This window comes from Lagopus leucura, unplaced genomic scaffold (assembly GCF_019238085.1).
Source record: "Lagopus leucura isolate 7727_CA_CO unplaced genomic scaffold, USGS_WTPT01 Super-Scaffold_100021, whole genome shotgun sequence".
Taxonomy (NCBI): Eukaryota; Metazoa; Chordata; class Aves; order Galliformes; family Phasianidae; genus Lagopus; species Lagopus leucura.
The window spans coordinates 984,147-994,667 of NW_024962274.1; positions in this window are offsets into that span (position 1 = coordinate 984,147).

The following is a 10,521-nucleotide window of genomic DNA, read 5'->3' on the forward strand; positions in this document are numbered from 1 at the left end:
AGCTCTCAGAAAGTAGCAGAGAGCTCTGAGCAAAGCAGAGAGCTCAGCCTGCCATTATTTGTGTCTCTATTTGGGAAGTTCTAACAGCTCATCACTGTACAAACATCAACTCTCACTCAAGTTAACACAACACCCAGGCAAGCTGATCAAACTAATTAATAGCTCTGCAACGTGTCAAGTGCAGGGCTTTATTTTTTGCAGGGAAGTGTGCTCTTGTCTGAACACGTCACAGTCTTTTTTCCTTGTCTGTTCTGCAGAGTGGGCCCTCTGTGCACTCATTTTTCCTCCGTAATAACTTCTGTAGCTTTTTGGAACAGCTCCTGTAATTCAGGAGCAGCTTTAAGCCTTCAGTGACCCCATGAGCAGCCCTCCCAGCTGATGGCCCGGGTGCTGCGAACATCCCTCCCACGAGCACTGCCCATTCTACTCGCAGCATCTCTCCTCCATCCCACAGGAGATATGAGCTCGGCTCCCTGCATCTTTCCGCCCGTTCAGACGGGTTCCTGGAGCCCCCTCGTGGCTCTCCCTGCTGGCGGAGTCCCACCAAAAGCATCCTTGGAGGCACGCATCCCCCTGCTGCGGGGGTCTCTCTGCAGCCCCAGAGCTATAGAGGCAGAGAGACCCCTCCCCTGAGGGCACCTGTTGGGCAGGCAAAGCAAGGCGGTGGCAATGGGGACCCACAGGCGACCTGCAGAACAATCTCCCTGCTTCGTGAGCCTGGGATGAGGCAGGTCCATGGGGTCTTTGCTGTCCCCTGTCCTTATGTCCTGCTCCATGCTATGCTGTAACAGTCCACATGAGGTGGAGGTGTCATCAGCCCAGAAGTGAGGGGGAAAGAAAGAAGGATGTGCGGACATCGCAAAAAAAAAACACGTGACAACGGGGAGAAAGGAGGGACAGCGAGATGGGGACAGGAGGAGGATGCAAGGGGATGGGGAAAGGAGCACAGAGGCAAAGGGCGAGGGGAGGCAGCCCGCCGTGTGTCCCCGCAGCCGGCGTGCCGCTAGGTGGCACATGGACCGCTGTGGGGACAGAGAGCTGCGCGACACTGAAGTCCTGGGGGGCTCTTGGGGACGGGTGAGCTGCGACCCTCCTGCTGCCACGTCCTGCGGGAGGGTCGTGCCACTGCCCCTTGCTGGTTGCTGCATCCATGCGGCGTCTGTTGAGAGGACCTACAATATATTCTGTGCTATCAGCACAGCCCAGTGGCTGCTTGCTATAAATCAATGCTTCGCTCGGCTGCGAGAGAAAATCAGATCCATAATGCTGTGAATGGAAATATTGAGCTTTCTTCCCTTTTCCTCAGCAGTTCCTGACAGCTCCCAGAGCTGTGCCTGTGCTGGTGCTTAACCTGACTCTGATGGGTACTTTGATTCTTTTCATTTTGCTGGAATGGAAGCCCCTAAATGTTTTGGAGAGTGTGAGGTTTGAGGTGCTGGAACAGGACAGGTTATGAGCTTGGCTGTTCCTGTACCACTGCTGGAGGACAGGCATGAGATCAGAGCATCTCTGGCACATCTTTGAGAGGAAAAGCCAGTAAGACTTTTTTTACCTGCAGAGAAAAGGAAGCTGGGGCAGTCTCAAAGCCTATAGTCCTTCCTCACAGCCTGATCCCCTCAGCCTTTCTTAGTCCTAAGTTGCTCACGTCAAGAACATTTGCCATCCCCAGGTGCCCAAGTTCAGAACACTTTCCTTGTCCAAGCTCATCCAAGAGCTCCAATCCTGGGGATCACTGAACCCTGTGAGGACCCATCAGGAGCTCCAGCCCTACAGGAGCCCTGTGAGTATCCACCATGCCCACCCCTCTCCATGCACACCGGTGTCCCTTTAAACGTTGGCATGCCATTGTAATGCTCTCAGACAAGCCCAAATCACCCAGATTTCCCCCCTGACCGAGCAGCTGTGAAATTGCAGCGGGGGCAGAGCCTGGCATGACTGAAGTGATTACACAGGTGGCAGGGGTTGATAGCAAACCTGCGGCAGTGGAGGGGACTGCATGCTGTGCCTCGCTCCTGAGCACAGATAATGCATGCCAGCTGAGCTCAATCAACAGTTAGTTTGCAGGACCTTGCTTTCCGAGGGAAAAAGAAGAAAGAAAAAAAAAAAAAAAAAGAAGAAGAAGAAAAAGAATGATGCAGAAAAACTCAAAGCATTATTTCCCTTTCTTTTTTTTTTGTTTTGTTTTGTTTTTCAAAGGCTTGGCTTGCCTGAAGCTGGTTGATGTCAAACCATGGCATGAGTCATTGCTAAGGATGGTTCTGACAGCACCAACTGCTGCCCACTACCCAGCACTCACAGCATTGGGAGCTGCAGGCCCTGTTCTGGGCATAGAACTCTCTGCCCTAAATGCAGCCATCATGCTTCTGCTACTAGAGAAGATGGATATCTACTTTCTCATGGAGCCAGCAGACCCTTCCAAGTCCCCTCAGGGGAAGCTCATAAAATCTTTCAGTTGGAAAAGACCTCTAAGACCATCAAGCCCAACCAATAACCCATTGCTCACTAACCCATGTTCTTCAGTGCCACATCTCCATGCTTCTTTTTATGCATTTATCCCACGCACCGAGAAAAGACTAGAAAATGCCATGCCGGTCACAGGCATGCAAAAGTCTTATTTAATCTAAGACATGGGGAGTCTGCAAGAAGAAGGTTTCTGAGAGAAGTCCTTTGGCCACAGATGCCGGTGTCCCCAAATTGATGGGCTGAGGAGGGTGAGCTGTTTGCCTGCATTGCCGCAGAGCAGCCCAGGGCACTCATACTTCATAAGGGCTCCATGGGTCTGGTGATGGAGCATTATTGACAAACACCAGCTCTGTTCTCATTAACAACTTGTTAATCACCAGCCGCCTGTTGTTGGAGGTGTGCGGAGAGTCTGAGTGCGGCAGGCAGTGCGCAGTGCGTGCTGTGGGCTGGAGGGGAGCGCAGCTGATGGATCACAGGGTTTTAACAACCCGCCTGCATTTATGAGAGCCAGTCATGGGCCATTCGTTATCTTCAGAGTCTACTGTGGTTTGTGCTCTTACGCACAGCCGTGTATACAGTGCCATTCAAGTCACGTTCCAGCTCTCTCTCGCGCCCCAACCAGCCCCTCCAGGACTCAGGCTCAGCTGAGTATAAGTCATGCTTTTGGGAACAAGACGACTGTCAGTTGTGAGGGCAGCAGTGGGCAGAGAGAAACAGTGCCCTGAGCTATATTTGTGAAGAGCAACATCTGCATTAGCCTTCCCAGAGGCAGCTCTTGGGGGGGTATTTGAACACAGGAGTTGACAGTGAACCTTTCTTCATTCCTGGTCTGCATGCTCTCTTTTTCCCTCCTCCACAGTTTCTGTGATAGCAGCTGCTTGGAAAGCCAAGGGATGCAAGCTGGGCAAAGCATGGTCCTTAGCAGAGCCCACAGCTGTGATGTGGGTGGGGACAGCTGGCTCCTCCAGCAGGAGGATGTAGGTTGGTCTGGGCAAATGGGGTTCTCTTGCAAGGCAACGATGTCCATTATATCTTTAATGGTATCTGCATAACACTTGTGGAGCTGAGCCTTTGCTCAGCTCCCAGCCTGGGCTCCCTGGGGCAAGGCTGGCTGGTGCCACATGCTGTGGATGAGCTGTTATCTATAGACAGTGTGGGTGGGTGAAGATGCCATGTGCCTCCCTGCTATAAACAGTGATAAAGATGCCAAACCCACACAAACAGGGCTCTGGTGAGACTCCAGCAGCTTTAACCAGAGTCTGGAGGATTGTGCAGCTCCACTGCTTGCAGCAGCTGCTCTTGTTGGTCCTGCTCCATGTTTTACCACTGCAAAGAAGAGAAGGCAAAGACGGAACCAGAGATGGAGAACAGAAAACGTGAGTTGGATTCATTTCCAAGTGAGCCAAATATGCAACAGGAGTGTGAGGGTGTGGGGTTGGCCCACTCGGTAGGGTTGGGTCACCCACAGCAGCACTGAAGCAAAGCTGTCGTTAACATCTGGTTAGATCTGGATGTCTGTGGAGTGACTATTCCAATCCCTGTGCATCAGTATGCTAGGCAAAGGTGAGCTGTAGGCAGGCAAGAGGTGAGCATAGCCCTAGAGTGTCCTGCACCTCTCCATGAAGCACTGATTCTGGGGACAAGATGCTGTGGAAGGGTGCCAAGGGGTGGTTGTTGATGGTGGTTGTTGATTCCAGCATGTCCCAGCTGCGCTATTCCAAGGTCATTATAATAATTATTATTATTTTCTCTCGCTGCAAAATTTCATTTGCAAAATTTGGAAGTGACAGCCAGGATTGAGTCCTGCCTTTCGTTTTCTGTTTCTGTTTAAATGAATATTGATGCAGTGTTTACCTTTCTTTAATATTCATGATGATAAAGGACCTGGAGCCATTCACTTTTAATTACACCCTTCTCAGGCAAACAGTCTGGTGCAATTAGAGAGCTTCCCACATGCAGAAGAAAACACCTCTCTGCTGTGCTGCTGGGGAACTGTTGTCCATGGAGCTCAGTGATTCCCTGCAGACTCCAGTGCAGCCATTGACTTGGAGGGGTGGGAAGATGGCGTCCAACCAGTGGATGGAGGTGGGTGGCCAGGAAAAGAAGGAAAACCAGAGGGATTTCCCAGGTGGGGTGTGTGAAATGGGAGCAGCATCATCCCTGGGTGACTATAAATAAGGCTCTCGCCATGACTTGGTTCCCCAGCAATGAGGAGGGATGGGACCACATGCACTGCTCACTGTTCCTTTGGATAGGACATGCTCTTCCTCCAGGTATTGGCCAGCTCAATGAGTTTTCCCCTTCGCCTGCAACAGCAATAAGCCATTCAAATCAAACCCAGCAAAATGCTCCTGGATCCTTGGCTGGCAAGGCAATGATCAGCTCTTCTGCACTCAGCACTACTTCTCCCTCCTCCCAAATCATCTCTTCCCATGGATGCCAATGACTCTCTCGATGTCTCAGAGCTCAGTTCTGGAGTTATTTGAAAGTCAGAGCCCTTAGAAGCCAGACTCCACGACCCTACACAGAAGCAATCCATGTCACAGCTCTGTCTGGAAACTTCTGTGCCAGCAATTTTCAGCCCTTGAGCACACTCACGATGAGCAATCAGTCATTATTGGGCACACGGTGCTCCAAAGCAGTCGAGTGCTACATGGGGCTTCCTGCCATTCCGTGGCTGTTTCCAGCAGCAATGTGCCTTGGCTCAGACAACACCTTAATGAAAAGCTCTTTTAATGTTTCTGCTCTGTGTGCGGGTAGGGCTGAGTGGTGCAACAGGCGGATAATTCTCATCTTGTAAAATATACATCATTCTATTTTACATAGGGAATAATCATTGCAGAACTGATTTTTTTTTTTTTTTTTTTCTCCTTTTCATCCTTTTCTGCTATAATTACCATCCTCCTCCTGCTGCCTGTGCCGATGTCTCTGCGTGATGAAATGAGTGAATATTTAAACTGCCCTGGGTGATGGGACATGGACCTTGCTGAAAAATTTAAATGTCTTCTATGTAGAGGAGGCCATCCCATAAATAAAGGATGAAGTCCCCACTGCAGGAGGGGGAGAATTAGTGCAGCACAGGAGACTTAACACCTTCCTGCCTGCCTCCAGCCCTCTGGTTCATCTTGCTGAGAGATGGGAGCCTCCAGAAGCCCCAGATGTGGAGGGAACTCCAAGGATTCAGGGTGAAGCCACTGCCCATTGAAGCAGGAAACCTTGAAGTTAAGTATATCTTGCAAAAAAACTCCTTGAGTTTGAATGGCCACATCAATCCATTTAGCCCAAGAAATAAACCATTGGAGAGGTTTAGCTGGAGCTGTAGTATAAGGCTGGTTTTCTCTTCTGGAAAATGGGTGATACAAGTCATTTATCTCCTTGCAATGCAGAGGGAATGCTGCAGGGAAGGAGATTATCATACACTGTTACAGCTAACACGAACAAACTGCTATCTCTAAAGGATCGATGATTTTTAGCTTTCCAGTGGAGGATTGTGCTTTTATATCCCATGTCTCCTTGGAGGTGTTTTATAGCCTGCTGTTGCAGATCAGCCCAGACAGTCACGGATGATATGACAGTTTGGTGAAAAATTTCCCCCAGTAGTAAGCTGCTATTTCTGTCGTTACTGACTGCACACCGAGGCCTCTGGGTTACAGACCTATGGCATCATCAGCTCCACTCTTCTACCATGGACATCATCGAGCATACAAACACGAGGCTCATCTCCCTCTAGACCCTCTCCTCAAGTCTGTGCCACATTAAGGAGCGCATAGAGGAAGAAATCGTGTAAGCTAGACCAATATTTAAGGAAGTGGCAGAGAAACTTTCTGTTTCCTAAGGGGGATCCCTTGTTTCTCACCCTAGCTCCTGTAAGCTTCGAGCTGATTGACCCATTTCAGCCCAGGCTGCCCTGGAAGAGCCCTGAAGTTCTTTGAAAGTGGGAGGAGAAAGACTCAAAGGCTCAGGAGAACTCACAAGCATTAAGAGTGCAAGAATCCACTGAGGGCAGCACCTGTGGAACCACGGGCTGTGCTATCCATAGTAGGAGAGTGAACAAGCGGGGTGCCAGTGCAGAGCTGTGCTTTGGTGGCACTATGGCACCTCCTCACTGCCAGCACTGGGGGTACAGAGACAGTGACAGGGTGGGTGGTTGGACTGGATGGTCTCAGAGGTCTTTTCCAACCTTATTGATTTGATGAATATGTGGGGGTGTAACAGAAGTGAGCAGAGCTGTTGGGGCGTTACAGAGGGGGTGCAGGGAGGTGGGTGTCCTGCTCTACCCTGCCTTGGGGTGTGATGGGGCAACGAGGACAGGGAGTGCATTCCTGGGGTTTGCTCATGAGGGATGTCTGTACTATTCCAGTTAACCCACCATGCTTAATTAGCAGAATCTCCCAGTGGAGGCAGATAACTAGGTAAGGACCTTGAGGGTTGGTGCTCATTAACTCTGAGTTGGGATATTGGCTGGGGAAGCACAGGATGCTCTGGGATCTGCTGGATGAGCCTTGGAGAAGCTCAGCTCCTACCTCCTGGGTGTCCCTGCTGGTGGCATGACCCTGCCCCGTTCTATCTTTCCCCATTCCTGTCCTGGAAATTTTGGAAGGAGGCTTGCAAAAGGCTAGAGTGTCATCCAGCTTTGCCCAGCTGCCCTTCAGCAGCATCCACCTCAGTGCTGGCTCTGACCTCCTTGAGGTGCCCATCCTCCCCTGCACAGCCCTTTCAGTTTGCAGCAGCACGGCAGAGAAACAAGGAGTTCTATTTGGTTTTTTTTTTCCTTAATATTAATTTTGAAGAAATAGATATTTTGATCGTCAAGTCAATCCTGGATTATTTTGGGCGAATGCATTTTGACAGACCATTATTTTGAGGGGACACGGATCATTTAACCAAGCCTAATTGCCTCTGTGTCACAATTAGTCACTCAGGCTGAGGAGGAATTGGTGCCACCATCATTTTGTATTGGAAGCCAGTGACTAAATCTAATGAAAGTGTTTGAATCAGAACTTTTATGTACATACATTCATTATGCTGTTAAATTGGCCGTATCTGCCTCACGAGGATGGAGAGCAGTACTGCACAGAGAAACAAAGTGCTGAAAGCAAGGGAAGGGTGTGGGAGGGAGACTGAGATGCTCAGAGGGAACACGATGCTTTTTTGGGGATGTTCACCAGGTCCTGGTTAACCCCTGACAAGGCTGATGCAGCTCAGAGCTTGGGGATCATAGAATCACTCGTGTTGGAGAAGACCTCTAAGATCATCTAGTCCAACTTCCACCTCTCACCAATACTGCCCACTAACCACATCCCTCAGTACCACAAACAGATGGAGGGAAATGCCCAAAGGTCTGGGGAAGGGAAAGGCTCAGCCACGTGAGATCATCTTGGAAAGCAAGGCGACGGAGATGGAAAGGTTGTAGTACGGGATGGTGGGAGGCTGCAGGAAGGCACACGGCCCAAATACTGCAGGCATTGGGATGCTGGAGGGTGGCAGGGGTTTGTGGGAACTCATCAGTTCTCACAGCCCACACGTCCAAAGTTTTTCTCTTGTCAGAAAACATTCAGTCCGACAGCCGAACAAGCCAAGGAGCCAGGAAATGAACGTCTCCATGAAGCAAAAATCAACTGACTCATTTGTTTTCAAGGTTTCCTACCCCAGAGAAATGAAAGCCATAATCATACAGGGAAAGAGAAAGATAAATTGGGTGTTATTTCAAGTATCGCTGGCTTGCATAATTTTATTGTGATGTTTGCAAGAATGGGCATTTGTTCTAAAGCTCTGCTTTTCTGGATTCAGATGGATTCTTGCAACTCTAAGCTTTCAGCAAAGAAAGGGACATTTTATGCTTCATAATCATGGCAAACAGTTTTTCAGCATGGCCTGAGGCTGCCTGCAGAAGTTCGGCAACCAAGAAGCAAGTGAGGAGAGCCAGCACAGCACAGACTGCTCCAGGCCTGGGGTCTGGCTCAGTGACAAACATCACCAGGAGGGCAGAGGACACCGGCCTGCAGCTTGCCCCTCTCCTCCTCTTATCTCCTCCCCTACAGCCCTGCTGGCTTGATCCTGGCTGTTGTCCTGCCTTATCTTGCCTGCGATGTATTTTCTGAGGAGGGCAGCTGCTATCTGTTACTACCTTTGAAATTTCTGAAAAGAATAGAAAAAAAAAAAGATGGAACTTGGGCTTTAAGAATTAATCCCCCAAGGCTTGGGGACATTTTCAGATTGTATTTTGCCTGGACAAAAGTTGGAAACAGTCAAAAGCAAGACAGTGCCATTCCACAGGGAGAAGCAGATCTTTCCCTACAAGACATCCATCTCTCTGGCTGCTTTTGGACAGGCGCTCATGGTCCAGTGCTCTGACTGCTCAGCTGGACATCTATGTTGGGCCAAGGGGATCCCATACATCTGCCTGACTCGGCACTCTCCTCCTGCCAAGAAGTGCACGAGCTGCTGGCATTCCTGTCCCTGCTGGGTGCTGCAGGGAGGGCAGCAGCCACCCCTGGCTTTTGCCCAGAGTGAATCACCACGTTGGCAGGGAGCAGGCCAGCCCCACATGTGGCTTCCTTTTTGCTCTATGCATTTCTGGGGCCGACGTTTCCTGGCTTGCAGCCACTAGAGGCTGCCCTGCTCCAGCTCCTGAGCTTCTCTCTGCTCGCTGCTGCTCTCCTACCTGCGGTTTAGGAGCCGGGAGGAAGAGCCGTAAAGTCGCTTTGCCTTCTCCTGCAAGTGGATGGGGCAGGAATCCCCCAGCCCAGGTGCTCAGGGATGGAGTGTGTTCTTCTGCACGATAGGGAAACCGAGACACGAAGGGATAGCTGATGGCAATGCAGTCCTGCAGCAACGGGTGGGGGACACAGGCAGAGCCCCCAGGACTCACCACGCAGGGAGACGTGTCCTCCCAGACCTTATGAGGTGGGCAATGGCTGCAAAACACACACAGGAGCTGGGACCTGGGTCAGCACCAAGCCTTCCTGCCTGCTCCCTGCTGTTTGGTTTGCACCTGCTTGAAGCTCTAGATTTGGCTCTTGGGGCAAATGCAGCCTGAATTGATCTGCACCCATCCTTGATGTTCCAGCACCAGGTGCACCATCCTACAAAAGCTGCCATAAACCTCAGCTTTTCCTCTGCTGCACTGTGCAGGACAAACAGCACACTCAGTCAGTGCAACTGCCTGAAAATCACAGCCCCAGCACCAACATCCCAGGTGAGGATCTGCTCCAGAATCCTTCTTTCATTGTTATCAAAACCCAACCATTGCTTCCAGTACTTGGAAATCACTGCTTCCATCGCATTTGCTCTTTGGCAGACTGATTTGTTGACAAAGACATCTCTCTTTATCTTCATGGTGCCTCCGTCACAGGCAGATGATTCTCTGACCCTCGCATTTTCAATAATCTTTTCCCTTCTTCCATCCAGCATCAGAAAGCCTCTTACTCACTGGAGAGAGAAATGTTTATATATGCATTGGTGAGGAAAACTTAATCAATAATGCCCACAGATAAGTTCTTTGTGTTTTAGATCCATCACTGTTTGTTGTTTTACCTTTTTTTTTTTTTTTTTTTTTAAACCCTTTCAATTGTCAGGGATAGAAAAGCAAACTCTGAGTACAAGCTGTTGCTTTGTAGCGACATCCATGCCATCAGTCCCAGCTCTACCTTGTGCCCATCTGGGGAGGCTGCAATACACAGGTACAAGGATGGGCGCCCTGGGCAAGTGTGACTGCCACAAGCACAGTCTCTTGGTTGGAGAAAGAGAAGCTCACACTCCACAGATGCAAGCATGTGGACAGGGAGCAGCTACAGGAAACAAACAGACTCCAACATCATCCAAGAAAGGGAAAAAATTAAAAGAAGAATGAAGAATTAAATAGACTGAAGGCTGTTAGACCAAACTGCACTGCACCCACAGCTCTGTGGTGGTTTCAGCCTGCATAACACAGTAGTAAATAGGATGCAGTGCTTCAGGATGGGAAAAGGGCTATTTCCAGGTTATAAGAGTCATCTGTTTCAGAAGGATTTTTTTTTCTTCTGTTGAGAACATACGTTTGGTTTTGAAACAAGGAAA